At 39.5% G+C, this 17215-nt stretch overlaps 2 protein-coding genes across 5 annotated transcripts in view; one reads left to right on the top strand and one right to left on the bottom strand.

Annotated features, from left to right (window-relative positions):
• mid2 (midline 2) overlaps positions 1-6800 on the bottom strand; it is a 96648-nt gene extending 89848 nt beyond the window's left edge. For 2 of the 4 annotated variants that reach the window (XM_062425377.1, XM_062425380.1), the window contains exon 1: positions 61-281. The gene's annotated coding sequence lies outside the window, so the exon portion shown is untranslated. The other 2 variants (XM_062425379.1, XM_062425378.1) reach the window with 2 other exon arrangements.
• The window catches only part of slc16a2 (solute carrier family 16 member 2), a 399269-nt gene that overhangs the window by 199913 nt on the left and 182141 nt on the right, over positions 1-17215 (top strand). The window lies entirely within an intron of this gene.

The following is a 17215-nucleotide window of genomic DNA, read 5'->3' as shown; positions in this document are numbered from 1 at the left end:
GAGACAGCCTGATCATAGAGCCTCAAGTGTCCAAGTTTGAGCATTATACCAACAGCCTACCTCAGACATGTTCGTGTGCGTTTGAATTGGATCCATTCAGGCGAGAGTTTGTGGTAAATACGTCAAGAAAATCCCAGTGGAGGGTAAAAAACAATCACCACCGGTTCCCGTTTCTATTCCCGGACGCTTTTCTCACCCCGGTGTGTCTGCGCGCTGCCACAAACCTGACCGAAGCCAAAGCCAGACCAAGCCAGACACCTCTGTGTGCGGAGGGGAGGGGTTTCAGACACCTACCAGCTTTACATGCCGAACACTCTTTTCTTCTGTCATCTTGAAAGTAGCCACAAATGAAGTTGGAAGAAACACAGGAGGGGTGGACAGATAGAGGCTGAACCGAGTCGGAATACTGTAGAGGAGGACTCCTAAGTCTGTTCCACACGGCGCAGCGCGGCACAACGCAGAGAGGGGGAAAAAATACCAGCCCAGTGCGTTCAGTGCATTGCACCGCTCCGCTGGCAACAGCTCCCAGGCAAGCGGGATATTCAACTTTGGAAAATGAGAGAAGGAAAGAGACACGCTGAGATAGAGAAAACGAGAGAGGGAGAGAGAGAGCAGCCAGACAATCACAGGAAAGCGGCTCCTCCTACCCATACAATAAAAGCAAAAAACAGCAGATACAGAGGCTGCTGTGCGTGTGTTACGCACTGTTACTGCAGCCTTTAATTAATTTAATGTTTAAGTTATTCACAGAGGGGGCTGCAGTTTACACTCATTCATGTAGTTTATTAGATAATCACATTTAGATCTGACCATAAAACGGGTGATAACAACTATCGACTTTATTGAATGAAGTTAACACTACTGTTGCAACCATCGCTGCTGCCCAGTAACAAGGGTCAGACAATGAGATCATCAGCAGTTTAATTCATTTTAACAGAAGCTATTAGTCTAGATGACCGCACTTTTCCAGGCTAGATGACGAATGAATTAACGACCCCGTTCGCTCTTTATTTTTTTTATCCTGGAAAATGATGCAACACTGAGTAATAAAGCAGGTTTCAGATATTAAAAGCCTTACATTGTTCATTACTATCAATAAGTAAAACAGGGAGGTAATATCATGTCCAATTGCAAAAAAATGCCCAAAGGCAGCAATTAGAATATTCATAGATTTAAATGTGAGCAAAAGTGGTTTATAATAATGGCGATATCACACTTTAATTTCCTGGATTAATTATATCACTGCACGTGCTTACATGTACCAAGCAATAGCATACCAGTGTTTAATGTGTGCATGTATGTGTGTGGCCCCTAAAAAAACATTAAAGCACTATTAAAATATTCCTATATGACACAGTGTGTCCCTTACCTTATGGAACTGTAGTTTATATGTCCCATTGTGTTATGATTGTAACATTTTTATATTGCTACAGGATATCAAACATACTGGAAGTATACTGTGAGTGCTTAAAAATGTATCACATAATCTCTGTAACTCCTCTCAGAGGAGATGTGTGTGTGCTGCCTGGCTGTGTTTGGATGCAGGTGCATGTTCTGCTGCTTTGGTCAGAGCAAAGGTTAAGAGGTTTTGCAGAGATTTCCAGCAGACCGCTCTGGTGTGTTGCTGCTGCTCTGTGCCAGCCCATCCTGCACCTGTCTGACCTAACATTGGTTGTAATACTTTTTCTTCCCTGTATACTGCTCACAGCATTAGTGATACAGGCACTCTGGGTGTCTCATGATAACACGCAGATGCACAGTATACCAGTGCCCGCTGTGAAAGTCAGAGACTAATGCAATCTTAAGGCAAATGTTTTTGGGTTTAAAAAAACCCCAGATTACACGTGTTAGGCACATACAAGATTAGAAAGGTGTATTGGACATTTCAACAAACTGGCACTGGGTTTTTAAGATAAACACTGTTTAAAAGCCAAGTTCAAAGGATGCTTTGAAGGGTAATTTCTGACTAAGCATTTCCCTCCCTTATCAAGAGTGGTAGCCTAGATAAAGTACATAATCACAATAAACCAACCTCTATTGAGTTCACTTTTGAGGTAGCATCATAAATCAAAAAAACATAATATGGCACAATGTTGAGACTGAGGTCGGTCATACAGCTAGACTCACTCGGCCTACCTGCAGCTAGTCATGCAGGTAGGCTGAGTGATAAACAAGGGCAGACAAGGTGTGGCCAAACAAGCAGGTGCATCCGGTGACTGTCAACAAGTGCCACCACAAATCGTCTGAGAACCTGTCGAAATCCTTTCAGCTTACTGTTATTACTATATTACTATATTTACCTGTGAATCTATATTAATATATGTACAAACACAGATGCCATTTCTTTTGTTGTTTTGATAACAGTTTGTGGGCCACTTGCTTGCCAAACACATGACTCCCTGTCTGTCTAGAGTGTTTCTCTTCTATCTGTTGTTTTTTCACTGAGCTACTGGAAAATCTTGTTGCAGTGAAGTCATGGCGGTGTTACCAGACAAACGGGTATAATGACATTTTAGTCTGATCACAGAAATATGACACTTCCCTAATTCTGAGCCAGCTCCATGAGTGTGGGTTAATTAATGGAAAAAAAGGCAAGTAGCATTTTGGTACAGATGGATTTGGTTAATAAGATTCATTTTGTACTCACTGTTATAAATACAGCTCATGAGGCATTTTTTTGTTGAACAAAGCAAGGTTATTTTTATAGAATACAGTAGATTTTGCATAATTCCCATTTCTCATCTAACCTTTTTACAGTGAAATCCACAAGATTCTGTGTGTGATTACACTTTATTAATAGCACACTTTTTTATCCTGAGCACATGGTTACAAGTGAATTTTAAACTTTAAATCCCAGCGGGGGTATTTTGGATTTAAATGGGTCTTTTACCCTTTGAGCCTAACAGTATGGCTGGATGATTGACTGCAGAGACATAGCCTGGATCTTGCCCCAGGCATCCATCAGTGCAGTCTTCACTGAGATATCCTTCCTGACCACGTGGACATCTGAATTTTGTGACTGGCTCTGAAGGCAGCTTCGGCGTCCAGCACTCTAAATGAACTCAGCAATTTGTGGGCTGGACAGTTCTGGTGTATGTTTACTCAGGGTGTGTACAAAGCAACTCTTTGCTGCTGTGCTGTGTTTAGTGAGAGTAATACTATTGACATTTTGATAGGAGCCCATTTCATTTTTTTTTTCTGACACTGAATTCTTTCACTCTAACCTTAGATTAACTTCCTACTGTAGTAGTAGCTGGCTATTAGTAGTTCACATAGTTAACTGGAGTCTGCTGATACATTCACATCACACTGTTTCTATTGCATATCCAACACACTGTGTTTTGTTAACTCTTTTGCTGCCACAATGCTCACCTGAAAGCAATACTCCTTGCTGCCTCTGTTGCCATCATTGTTGATGCTATTCATTAAGCATCTTAAAGTGCCACTTCCATCCCAGCATCCTCCCGTAGGCTCTGAGTCTACCTTCTCCTCACAATGGGGACTCCCTGCTGTGCCGAGCACAATGTTTTCTTGTGGGGAGTGATGAGGTCAGAGCCTGTACAGCAAACATTAACTCTGTGGAAAACTAATTTCTTAAGAATATCAGTTTTGCTTGCTGTATTTGTAACAGCACTGGAAATGATTCTCATATGATATGAATAAAAAGTTATTAATTCACTTTGGCATAATGTTGCTGGGACATTTTCAGTAAACAGAAATGTAAATAGGTAATTATTTTATATCAGTATAAATAAAATCACCTGATTTTGCTGATATTATAATGCCCATACAGTAGAATTGTATTAAAACAGTATTTATTTGCTTTGTATTTAAATACAGAAGATTGCCTTCGAAAACAGCAGACATGAAAAGTGGGATGAATTCTTATGAAACATGATGGGCCAGTGACAGGATGACAACAGGCTGGGGCAGAGGTGGTTCAAGGATCAGATCTTTAGAGGGGCTCAGCCCCTAATGAGAATGCAACATGCATACAATGTCTTGCAAAATGCCATGAACCATCTCACACATTTCACTGGATAACAATGAATACACATTTCTATATATATGTCTAATTTAAAACAATAATAGTATACTACTATATACTTTTAATGATTTAGTCGTAAGTTACATGAGTTTTACAACCTTTAGAAGCAACCTAATTTGTTGGATGGTCCATTGCAGTGCATACAGTAATAATAATGATTCAGAATGAACAATCACAGATCTCAATATAATACACTTGTTTTAGAGAGGACCCTCAGTCAGTTAATGAAACCTGAGGCAAAGACACAATCATAATGATAATAATATAATGATAATAATTTGTTTTTTTGAGATGCTGACATGAAATTTAGGTATGCTTGATCACGACAATGGGTTGGACTTGGAGGACTGAGGCTTGACAGTAAACTGGCCACTGTAGACTGTGGCCCAGGCATGAGGCATATTACATATCAAATTACCATCATTGCCAGTACTTAATGATGTTTATGTGCATATATGTGTGTCTCTGGGCATGTGTGTGTTCATAACAGAGACACACACTGACTTTGCGTATACAGTATATACACACACACACACACACACACACACACACACACACACACACACACACACACACACACACACACACTCATGCACTAATAGTGCACAGTTGCATGACAAATCACCAACACCACCAAACAGCGTGTGTCCAGAGGAAATGCATCAGCTCCTCTCTTCCTCTTCCCTCTCCCAGCCCTCAGCTCATCAGGGACTTATTGTACAGCAGTGGTCTGTCTACGCACTGTGCCGATATGAAGTGATAGAGAAAAACACTCAATGCAGAGACATAAAAACCTTTGTTCAGAACATAGGAATGTTTGGCCGAGTGCAGAAACCTCAAGAGAGGGATCTGATGTTGTTAGTATTCTGTTCCAGCATGCGTCGCTTACAATTGTGATGCCCTATTATGGTGAACAATTTTATTTCACTCCAATTTGACTAAATTGTCATAATTTAATTGATTATAATCACCCATTGTTAACCCCGTGAGGTAGCTGGGTGATATAATATGTACTTTGAACATTTTGAGCTGTCTCACCTTCATTTGGCAACAAATGTACCAGCGATCTAATTGTACTTCACAGAGCAGAACAATAACAACCTGGAAGCTCAAACAACATATATACTTCACATTATTTTAGAGTAATAAAGAGTAATAAAATGGTAGGTAAAAAAAGCATTTTGAATGTAGTTTAAGGTTACAAACTCTGGGATACACTTTTCCCATTTTAAAATGAATACTATCATAAACAGATCAATAAAACTCAGAAGGTATAAACAGTTTCTGGGGTGTGGCATCGCTCCATCAGTTTTCTATTAGTCTCGCCACCTCAAATCTGGTATTTTTCACCAATAGTCTGGCTGCAGACATTCTGTTTTCACCCACATAGACAAATAAGCAAAAATGTTGTTTTTTGCATTCTAAAAGAGGCTAAATTCAGATTTTCAAAAATGTTAAACAGGAGAAGACAGAATTTGAGAAGACTGGATTCAAACTGGCACTGTAAACCAAACTCTTTTCCTCCAAAAGACATGGTGACCCTTGTCTAATGCAATAATGCCATGTCCTTTGAATGGCAATGACTGTGTGTGTGTGTGTAAATGTCTAAGCTGAGGGAGGGAATGCCCAGACTTCCTTATCATGGTCACATTGCCTTTTTCACCCCCTGGCTCCACACCAAGACAGGCTGGAGCCGACACAAGCTGTCCATGGACACAGAGCCAACTTTAAGGAAAGACTACTACAGTACTGTACTGTATTTATTTGGACCCTCAGAGAGAGAAAGAAAAAAGATACAAAAATTATGAAAAAGAAAGAAAATGAATTGTTCACACCTTTTCTGAGGTAATTTGGGTGGATTCAGATGGACATGTGTTGCCAGGTTAATGTGTTTATGTCATCCACAGCAGGAAACCTATAGCAATGAGAATAATTTCAATTAAACAGACTGAAAAATATTAAGACAAAAAGTTCCAACTAAGTATATTTGACTTTTGCAGCTGCAATGTGAGCCCGGATTTGTCCTAAATTCAATAGTTGTGTAGCCAGTAATATTTCCACAGCATTATTTATAAGCTAAATGATCATATTATGCACTGTAGAATTGAAATGCCTATAGTGGATGTGGGGGTCTCATTAGGATTAGCAGAGTAAAAACATGCACATCCAATTTGTCAAAAATAGTTGGAAGCATGATGGACACCAGAGTTTGAAACATTGACTAAATTACAGATTTTGGGAGTAAATTAATGTGGGTTATATAGTCAACTCCTTAAATATACTATAAACTAGACACTTAAGTAATTTCAAATAATTACATTTTTATCTTAATGCATCCCAATGTCATTAAAAAATAGCTAATAACCGAGCTCTAAGAGTTCAGAAAAGAAAGAAGTTTAAAAAAGGAAAAAAGGGGAAAGGCTAACTGACGTAAAATGAGTAATAAAAAGAAACAAGCGTAAAATGAGTTATAAAAGTAAACAAGTATAAATAAAAAAAAATCAAAAGAGTAGTAGTACATACCAGAAACACTATCCACCAACAAGCATCCTCTTTGCAAGCCAAACTAATGTTTCATGACAACAATGTTATACTTATGTAGCCTCATCTGACAAGCCCTCATATAAACTTGGCTGTCTGAAACCTTTAAAAAACAATCTGGAGTTAAATCCAGCTACAAAAACTTGTTTCCATAACGTCATGTTCGTGTTTTATGCTTGAGTTAATGCCCGGCTTGGGAGCACTCAGCTCGTCGTCAGCTGTCAGAATCTGTAGGATCACGGTAGCTGCTTTCTTCTCTAATGATGCAACAAGTTGGTTTAGTTTACCGTAATACTGATGGCCTGGTAGCACCAGACCCTATCAGTGGTTTGTTTGCACAGGCTAGAGGCTAAAGTAGAAGAGGCTATTATAGAAGACTATTTGTGTGTGTTGCAGTTAGTAAACAATACAGCCCAACTGGGACACATAGACATTACTCTAGCGGTTAATGGGTCCCACACTGCTATTACATTACTTGGGTGCTGGTGCCTTTCACAAAGCCATTAATATTATGTATTGTGCTTTTATAGTGACCTTATGAATGGCAACATGGATTTAAAATGTTTACAGAAATGGTAGAGTTCAGCAAGAGACCAATGAAAAACAATTTCTGCACCTGAACGAGTCTTCACAGATGAGAGAGACATGAAGGAGTTTACTCATACAATACTAAATGGTCTGATGGCAGCCCGCAAACTTTAAAGGGAACATATCATGCACATTGCCAGCCCCGTTTGGATAGCTCTACAGTGTAAGAACTGTGTGGTTTTGTAGTGCTCAGACTATCCGGTGACATGAGGTGAGGCTGCACTAAGGACAGTTGCAGTGACAGATGACTGGAGGAGAAGAGCTCAACATGGTGATCAGTCACTGTACATAGCACATGTACAGACACACTCACAAATGGCAAAGGCTTATTACATAACCCACAGCACAACTGTAATACTTCGTAAAACGTGCCAAACAATGAGATTGACAGATTATGTATCACGTACCATCAACTGCACTGAAAGAATTAGATCTGACATAGCAGTGCTAGAATTAAAACCTTTCTTGTGTAGTGTATATAACATTCCTGATAATTGGTTAACAAAGGGTGTTCTGCTGCTGCAGCGAAAGCAAGGCAACAGAAGTGGAGAAGATAGAGAGCCTGAGAGGGAGACCGGAGACATAAAAAGCAAAAACATGGAGGAGGGATACAGAGAAATATGGGTCAGACAAAGAAAGACAGGGAAAGCTCAGTGTAAATCAGAATGTGTAAACATGTACAGTCCTAATCTCATTATCCTTCATCCTCCTGGGCCTCTGATTGGATGCTTGATTAAAGAAGGAGATGAAAGGAGAGAGGTAGAGGACAGAGACGGAGGTAAGAGGGTGGGATAGGAGATGCAAGCAGCTCCAAAACATAGACTGAGTATCCTATAGAGGGGAAATAAACAGAGATTCTCTACATGTGCAGATAAGACTTGACAGAATAATAAAGGCTGAGAGCTCTGCAGGACAATTGTCATTAACATAAAGATAGAGATGGAAAATATTAAAGAAAAATTGTAAGATCTGTTGAGTATTAAAACAGATATATACAAAGCTTTTATCAGATTGCATGATATGTGATATAAAAATTTTACTTGTACTCAAGTAAAATTTTATCAAAGTAGTGGTACTTTTACTTGAGTAGAATATTTCAGTACTCTTTCTACCTCTGAAAACAACGTAGTAGTAGTAGTAGTACAGAAAAATCAGGATTTATGGATATTTTGAAAAATGTGGATGAGTAACTGAAAACACCCACCAATCTTTCCCTCAATTTATTATTCACTGAATACTGAATTTATCAAGCACTGATTGCATGTCCTACTCACTTTCTTTAAATTGCATAATTCTTGGTTTCCGCAGCAAATGACTTCATGACTATTTAAAGAGATATCAAGTATCTCTGGGTTTGAGGCAGTTTCTCTTGACATGAACATCATCCTGTATGTGCTGAGTGTTCCTGAGTGTTGTGTGAGAGGCCAACATTACATCCACTCACTCTGGACAGGATCTGAGTCTCACACCGTGTCCCAAATCACTCCCTTATTCAATCATTCAGCAAATCAGCAAAATAACAACCCTAATGGTTGTTATTTTGTGTCATCACCATTAGCTGTAGAGTTGTGTGATGGTAGTTTTCACATCCTTAAAATGTGTATATCATCATGGTATTGTTGGCAGAAAGTAGTGTACATGCCATGGATACTTTATTTGTTCCATTGCAGAATATTTGAGGGCATTATAGAATGGTTATATTTACACACTCAACATTTGGACACTCAAGTAAAATGGTGGAGGGTAAATGTAGTGCACTATATAGTAAAGGGGGAATGATTTTGACCTCACTAAGCCCTGACCCCTTAGTTAGTGTTGCTGTGCATGTCAAACTTTCCATTCTGGCCACCACACATGCATGTTTAACAATCACAAAAGATGCAGTTTACTTAAAATACTTGGTATTTGTTTTGAAGCAATGATACCATCAATTTTGAAATTACAGCTGTAAAATGTTGTATAGCTAGACTAGCTATAGCTATAGCTTTTCTGTAGCTAGCTAGCTAATACAGTTGACATTAGCTCCTATTTGCTTGTGACCTTATTTTTGCTATTATTGTTGTTTTCTATTTTATTTGCTATTTGTTTTGTTCTAACATATCTCTGCTTGGATGTTTAGTGTACATACTCAAACAACTTTCAAATACCATGTTTCTATTTTAACATTTCAGAAGAAAAGGCTTAGATGATATTGACAAACTGATGTGTTTCAAATGTAATGGTTGCATAGAATCTCTGGAAAAACTGCTAGCTGGTGTTGCTGGAGTGTAAAATTCCAATAAAGAGCAGGTCAGGAGAGTGTAACCTATTGTCTCAATTGCAAATCATTAACAACATGCATGGACAACAGTCAACTCACAATAATACATTCCATATCTTTCTAATATAGTACACTATGTACCCCTTTAGGCCATTCTGACTACCTACCAGGTGTGGTCCTTATCACTTGATCTTAAGGAGATTTGAAAGGAGAGCATGCTGCAGTGACTTGCGGCTACTCGGAAGGTAGCATGTGTGAACAAAGATTGGCTGGCATTGATGCAATAAATAAGTACTCTTAATGCTCTGTAAATGTATTTACCCATTTGCCACAGGATCGGTGCTTGCTGCGACTCTTCCTCTATTTTTGTCTTGTACTGCAATTTCATTTCATTGAACTACTGAAAAGCAAGGCCATGTTTTATGTTGAGCTACCCACTGACTCAGAAATGGTAAAAAGACAGCAAATACAGGTGTGCGCTAGCAATTGCTTACCCTTCATTTCACACATAACCTATAATATAGTCAGGTGAAGCAGGCCAAGTTGTATGTATGGTAAAACAAATGAATGAAATAAAATAAACCTTTTGTGATTCCAGTTATTTCTCAGTAAATTTGCTAGAAACTGATACAGTTTCTTGTTTGGAAATGGATCTCATTGGACTTTGAGCGACCTTTAAAACCACATCTACAACCCAGACATTATCCTGAGTAGAAAAGTTCCCTTGATATGTGCATCTTTTAAATTGCTAGAAAAAAAATTAAATATAGTGCTCCCAGTTATTGAGTGTGGGCCAATAATGCAGTGGCATTTCACACTTGAAGCACTTTCTCATACTGTTAGTGCAGACACCATGAAATAGCCTATAAAGGTGTTGTCAAAACATGGACTACGGCCTGCTCCTGCATGCAATTTTAAAGTGCTGTTACGTTATCTGTGGCCGCATCAAATAACAGTTTGACTTCAGGTATTGGCAAAAATGTCTTGAGCCTTGTTGTCCTGGCCTGCCCTTCCTCATCTTTTCTCCTCTAGACCCCCGCCCCTATTTTTGTTCATTAACATATACAGTACTTCAACCCTTCTGTTTCTTACCTGCTGATTCAGTCACTTCTCAACTGCTCTTCCTCCATGCCTCTTGCCTATCACCGTACTCATCCTAATCCACTCATTCCTCTTTCCCTTTTCTATCCCCCTCTCCTTCTTCTCACTCTGAAGAACAGCAGAGCTCTTCATCAAGCAGACGTTGGGCATCTGTCAGAGTCCAAGCCAGTCTCAGTGTGATTGATTTTTGGCCCACCTGCGTCTTTCATAATGACCAACTGTCAGTTGTTTTACTGCCTGCACTGCCTCCCCTCAGTATCACCTGTCACTGCAGCGTCCAGAGGCTAAATCTCTCAGCTCAGACCTACAGTGCATTATCTAGCTTGTCTTTAGATACAAATTTATGTAGGCATACCACAGAGCCAGCCTGTCCTCCCTCCAATTGCAGTGGGGAATGTTTTCAAGGGTGGTTATTTTAAAGACACAAATCGTTCTGACGGGGAAAAAACAATATCTCTTTTACACTCAACGTTTTTATTATTTCCAAGATAATTACCTTTTTGACATAAGCTAATAAATGTCTGTTTGGATTTGCAAGCACAATGCTGTGTTTTGTTTTGTTCTAGTAACGGCTTGTAAAACAGTTTGGAATCTGAAGCCAGAGAGATAAATATTGCTTGTGATCCATATGTTCCTGTGAGAGAAAGGAGCTTGCTTACATTGTAGTAAAAAAACAAATCTAGAATTAACATATGAGGCCTCAATTTTGACTTCAGTGGGAACTGAAGCAGAGCTGGCAAGCAAGTTTAACACAGAAAGATTTTGTCAAAGGCATAAAATATTACTGCGACAATTGAACTGATACCTCAGCATGACTCCAAGACATCAGATGATGAAAACATGTCAGGAACACTTTCAAAAACTCCTTCATGTCCCATGGTGGCCTCCAGACTGAGTAAGGATATATAAGAGGGGCTTCAAACTGGGAGCAAAGTGAATGAAGGGGCACATTGCTTCCCTTAGCTGCACTCATCGAGATGTCAAGCCCCTTTGATCATCTACAGAGGCCAGGTACAACTTCCGCAATCCTCAAGCTCTTGCTCTTTCTTTCACTACTTTCTATTGCTTTTTGTCTCTAGTAATCTTTCATTGACTTTTTTCCCCCCCTCCTTCCTTCCATCCTACCACTCCTTCCCTTGCCCTCTTTCTTTCCATCTGCCTGGCAGGGACAAGTGAGTGCCCATGAAGAGCAGGGATGCAGCAGAAGGCATCTTTGAAAGAGAGCTCCTGCTGCAAACCTTTCATCTAGTGCTATACCTGGCCAAGGCAGGCTGCAGGGTACCTGGGCTGTCAGAAGGCATACACAGGAGGAGGGAGGAGGGAGGAGACATGAAGAGAGGAAGGGAAATGAAATGCAATGAGCAGGAAGGGGAAAAAGGGCGGGGAAAAAAGGAAAAGAACATGTCTCTCTCATATTAATCTATTAATGCTTTTGCCAGACTCAAAAAAGAGGGAGTAAATGAAGATGAGTGAGAAACAGACATCAGAGGAAAAAGAGGAAGAGCTGGGAATGGGGAAGCAAAAGTGGAGCAGAATGATGAGAGACACAGAGACCCTCGTGGCTCATAGAGGAAAGCCAATTTACAAAGCTCCTGCTAATGCAGCTACTTGGGTCTCTTCCTTACACCTAAAATATTGCTGCCCTAGACAAAATCATCTTAATGCAAGAATCATAAAAGATAGGTTTGCTTAAGTCAAGGTATTTTTATTGACCACTGAGAAACTGGAAAGGAAAAGACATAGGGTTGACATGAAACACACATTCTAAACTGGATAATTAAACCAGGACATCATGGTCACATGACATACTCATACTCAACGGAGTGATTTTTAAATGTTGAAAGGGCGACAAAACCTATTTCAAAGTATGGGAGTCCACTGTTCATTCAAAGCCAAGACTCAGTGCTACATGAAACATCACAACTTTGGCAACGCCGTTGTGTACGTTATCTCAGCATGCCACTGCTTGGCCTATTGCATCTGCTGTTGAGTGTGCCTCATTGCCTCATTGAGAGGCAAAGACTGAGACAGGTGGCAGGCGGGGCGGAGAGAAAGTTAATGTGTGTGGTGGTTTGTGTGTATATATTTTAGAGTGCCTATGCGTAAAATGCTTCTGAAACCTCTTTCTAAAAACAGGCTACATGCTTCTTTTGGTAAGGCACATAATAACTCAAAAGCCTCCCAATGACAGTGGCTGTCTAAAGCCGTGAAGGACTGTGAGCTTGACAAATGGATTCTCTCAAAAGACATCTACCTGTGTAGGTTCTGCATGGGAAAATCAGGCAGAAATGCTGCAAGGCATGTCTGTCCTTAGTCCTAAATGCCACGTCTGGGGACACAGATGAGGATCATTACCGAGTCAGACCATGTGGTTAAGGCTGACAAAATGTTGTTTACCTCAGACATGACCAGACTTCTCAGGTGTCTGTATCACACAACTGAAAATGGAAATTTGTCTTATAAGTCAGCAGGTATTTAAAGTGTAATCTGTTCCTGAGAGGCCATTATTAAAAGCAAACAATGCTTAGGCAAATGCCCGGCTTCAATGACTTTTAAATGAGCCCCAGTCTAGCCTTTTTTATACTGTTTTTCTCTTTGTCCCTCTTCCCTTTTGTATCAAAGATAACCTTGATCAAGTTCATATTAAATGTAAATGCTCCACATCAAAGACAAACAGTGTTACCATGGGAACCAAACCCCAGGTTCTAGGAAAAAATAGATTGTTTTTTTCTGTTTATAGCCCTCCATTAAGCCTCACAACTTAAGATAAATAGAGAGTATATCACTGAAAATCAATGTTGCTTGAATCAGCTAACATTATGACAATTACAGGATCACTGTTGATGGGATAAGACATAAATACAAAGACCTGTGCCAACTGGAAAACGTACTATTACAGACGGAGCTGCATCTGCAAGCTGCATCATCCTAATGAGGCCATTTTGTTTGTAGTGGGAATAAAGTGATTTTTTTTTGGCTCATTTTTTTTGCAAGTTCTGTACAAAAGCCTCTACAATAAAACAGAAATAAATCAAAAAGCAAAAGTCCAGCTACCACAGCTGTAGTAACAGTACAGTCCACTTTAATCTATGCTTTACCCTTAGAGGAGAATAAATAACCTCAGCAGCTGTTTACATGAGTGAACTGCACACCCTCTCAACCTGTATAAAATAAAGCCAATGTTCTTCTTCCATACAAACACAGAGAGCTTGGAGAGCACAGCACTTATCCGCTGGAGGAGGTTATGTGCTGTAAGCTCTTGTCAGGAGGATATGCACTGGGAAAAGCCAGTCGAGCGGTCTTAAAAAGACAAGAGGCTGAGGAGGAAAGCTGACGGGGCCCTGGAATTTAGCTATACAGTCCAACAAGTGCATTATGTTTCCACTCAGTGTGGGGGCTGAGATGGCTGCCAGGCTGTGTGCAGTGCAAGGTGGCAGCTTAACAAAGAAAACCATTTAAGACCTGAATTAATGTATCCTCTGATAACAGACATCAGCTTTAGCCAATATTGTAAGCCAGAGTGTCTCTCAGCAGGTTTTGGTGCATTACATGTGCTTGTGCAATAGCAGGTTTGACTCCCAATCATACAGTCTCCTTTCCCCAAATCACCCTACCACTCATGTTATTTTACCTTATTATGCCTTTTATCTATTTCAGATCTACTGTAAATTCTGAAAAGAGCAGCTTAAATTATTTTGTTATGGTACATCACCCCACTCACTTTTCATAGATGGACAATCAATTTGAGATAGCACGTCGTCAACAAAAAAAAGTTGAAAAGCAAGCATGGGCATAAATTAGTAAACAGGTATTGGTCTACAGAATCCACCCACTTGGCTGGAATGGCAGAGAGGTGCTGACAGAGATGTGAGTTGGGGTTGGAGAGGGAGAATCATGGGGAAGGATCCTGCAGAGTGGAGTTAAAAATAGAGCATGAAGTGGAGGAAGGGGGAAGAGGAGGAGCGGGAGGGGACGTACCTGTGGGCTTGGAGGCAGCCTAGTTAGCGATGAGCGGCACCACTGTGGACGACGATGAGCTGGAGAGGGAGACAGAGAGAGAGAGAGACTGGAAGAGAGAGATAGCAGGATAGAGACAAATGGAGAAAGAAGGATAAGGATAAAATGAGGTGAAAACCAGACAGATAATGAGCAGAAAGAGAGAGAAGCAGGTAGGGTTGAAGAGGGAAATAATGAGAAAACAAATCAGATTAGCATGAAACCAAGTGTTTGAGTCAAAAACAGACAATAATTTCACAGTCGGCTGCGGATGGCAGCAATTACTAACAGTAGTCCACAACAGATGCACACGCTGAATATACAAATAATACACATTTTTGTTGGGTTTTAGTGTAGGTGTAGATTCCATGATTCACCCTTCCAACAACTAAGCCTAATATAGAGAAAATAAAGCAAGTAACGCATTATGTCATGTTGCTTACTAATGGTATTTTCAGTCCAAATGCACAAGAGTGAAATGTGAGGTTGAGTACAAAATGAACAGCAGTACATAATCCTCCTAAAAAAGCAGCCAACTACAATTCTATGGAATAAAATATGCATTTTCTACCCTTATATCCCTGCTCTCTCCTTTTTTCTTTACAACTTATTGAAGTCCACCTGTGATCAAGCAGTAAAGTTATATAAGTCTACTAATACACAACATTTATTTCATTCATCTCTATAATAAAATTGTTGCCACCAATAAGAACTATTCATTCAGAATGACCCACATCATGGTTTTGCTTCAATTGAATTTAAACCTGCATTATCTTTTTAGCCACTTGGGGGCAGCAAAAGCAAGTTGTGAACACAGCACTGACATATTGTAACCTTTTAAGTTGATGATGATGAACAGTTGCTTATTTACACATCCAGCAAGGGAAATCATTTGCTCTTTAGCCAGTAAATGCTCCACTGTATTCACCAGCTATTTGCAAACTATGCCTGCTTGGCACTGAGCTGGTAGTGTACAGAGCTTTTTCACTGAAAACAGCTGCCTGCTGCATCTGAAAATGCACTATGGGAGCAGTGAGACTGAATCAAAATAGTAAAATTGCAGCTGGACAGCTTAACAATGAGCTGAAACTCCTCTGACATTACACATTGTCATTTCATACATTGTTATTATTTAAAAAAAACATGAATAATAGCCACTTTAAGAGGAGAGAGTCATTGTGAACAATTAATTGTCACAGCTAATTGCTTCCTTGTTTTCATTTTCTTTTTTGTCTTTGTAATCATTCCTGCAAGGGTGACATTAAAAGTTAAAAAGAAATGTATAGTTTATCTAAACAGACAATTTGGCTATCAGTTATTTCCCACTTGTTAAGTCTAGAGCTACAACAGAATCCTTCAAAACACCATGTCTAAAAGATAATTGGAAATCATATATACATACACACATGCACACACAGTATTCACACACTGAAAACCATATGAACATTTTGCAGCACTGAAAATCCCAAAAAAATCACTACCTCTGGCAACCCACACTTGACAGAACTCTCGCATAAACAACAATATGGCATCAAAGAAAAGCTTCATTTAATATTGACAGCAGAAGGCTTTCAAACAGATGCAACAAGAGGTAGTCAACAGAAGACATCTCATCGTGGACAATCAGTGAGTTGTTTACATGAAGGCCAGCCAGGTGCAGTGTTACTTTTTTATCAGTGTGAACTAATCTGAGGAAACGAAGCACATGGCCTGTCATTTGGTTCCTAAGAAGCTATTGTTCCAAACCGGTTCAGGAGGGATTCCAGTGAGTCATCCACGACTGACAGAGAGGAAGATTTGGCAAGCCAGACTGTGCCGAGCAGCTGTATTGAAAATGCATTCAGACACCAAATTCTATACCTGGATAATGGGGATACAGAAGTCATTACTGAATAAATCATTTTTCACTGTGCTCAAGGTTTTTGATGCTCTTACATTTGTTTGTTGCTTTGACATCTTTTGGATCTCGGCGACTGTTGACGCCATGAGTAGTTTTTTTTTTTTTTTTACACAATTCAGTGGGCTGAATACTGATGATAAATTATAATACAACCAATAACAGTCAGCAGTCAGTTTTATCAAAATATGTAACCTTATTAAAATATAGGATTTACTGTTATTTATGACTCGTGATTTTTCGAATCTTATGTTGAATTTTGAATTAATTTTATGGTCTCTGGCAGAAAAATAATGAGATTTATACTGGATCCATTTCATATGATCACTTTATTCACATTTTTCAATTATGTTTATTTGCTGCACACTGAATAATAAATTATGCTTATAAATCACTCTCACCACATTCATTAATTTTCAGTACAGCTAATTATTTTCCATATTAGCCAATTAACACGCAGCAAAGTAAGGTGTGCTAACAAAACCATGGTTAATTATGAACAAAGAGGCTGCATGGTGCCAGTCTCGCCTCCCTCTGTCGTCCACAATCGCTCTCTCTTAATCACTGGTGCGCATCAATGTGCCATGATTCACCATAATGACTGACTAATAAGAGTCAATAAGAGGAGAACAGGATTACAAAGTGGTGCAACAAGTTTTCTTCTCCTCTGAATGCCAAGTAAGAAGTTGCTTCATCACATACAAAAGACAACGAGCGAGAGAGAAATACAAAGACAGACCCTTCTGAATTCACAACAAAAATTCTAAGCACAATCTGATTAGGA

Source organism: Scomber scombrus, chromosome 9 (assembly GCF_963691925.1).
Source record: "Scomber scombrus chromosome 9, fScoSco1.1, whole genome shotgun sequence".
Lineage (NCBI taxonomy): Eukaryota > Metazoa > Chordata > Actinopteri > Scombriformes > Scombridae > Scomber > Scomber scombrus.
This window is presented reverse-complemented; position numbering and strand designations above follow the sequence as displayed.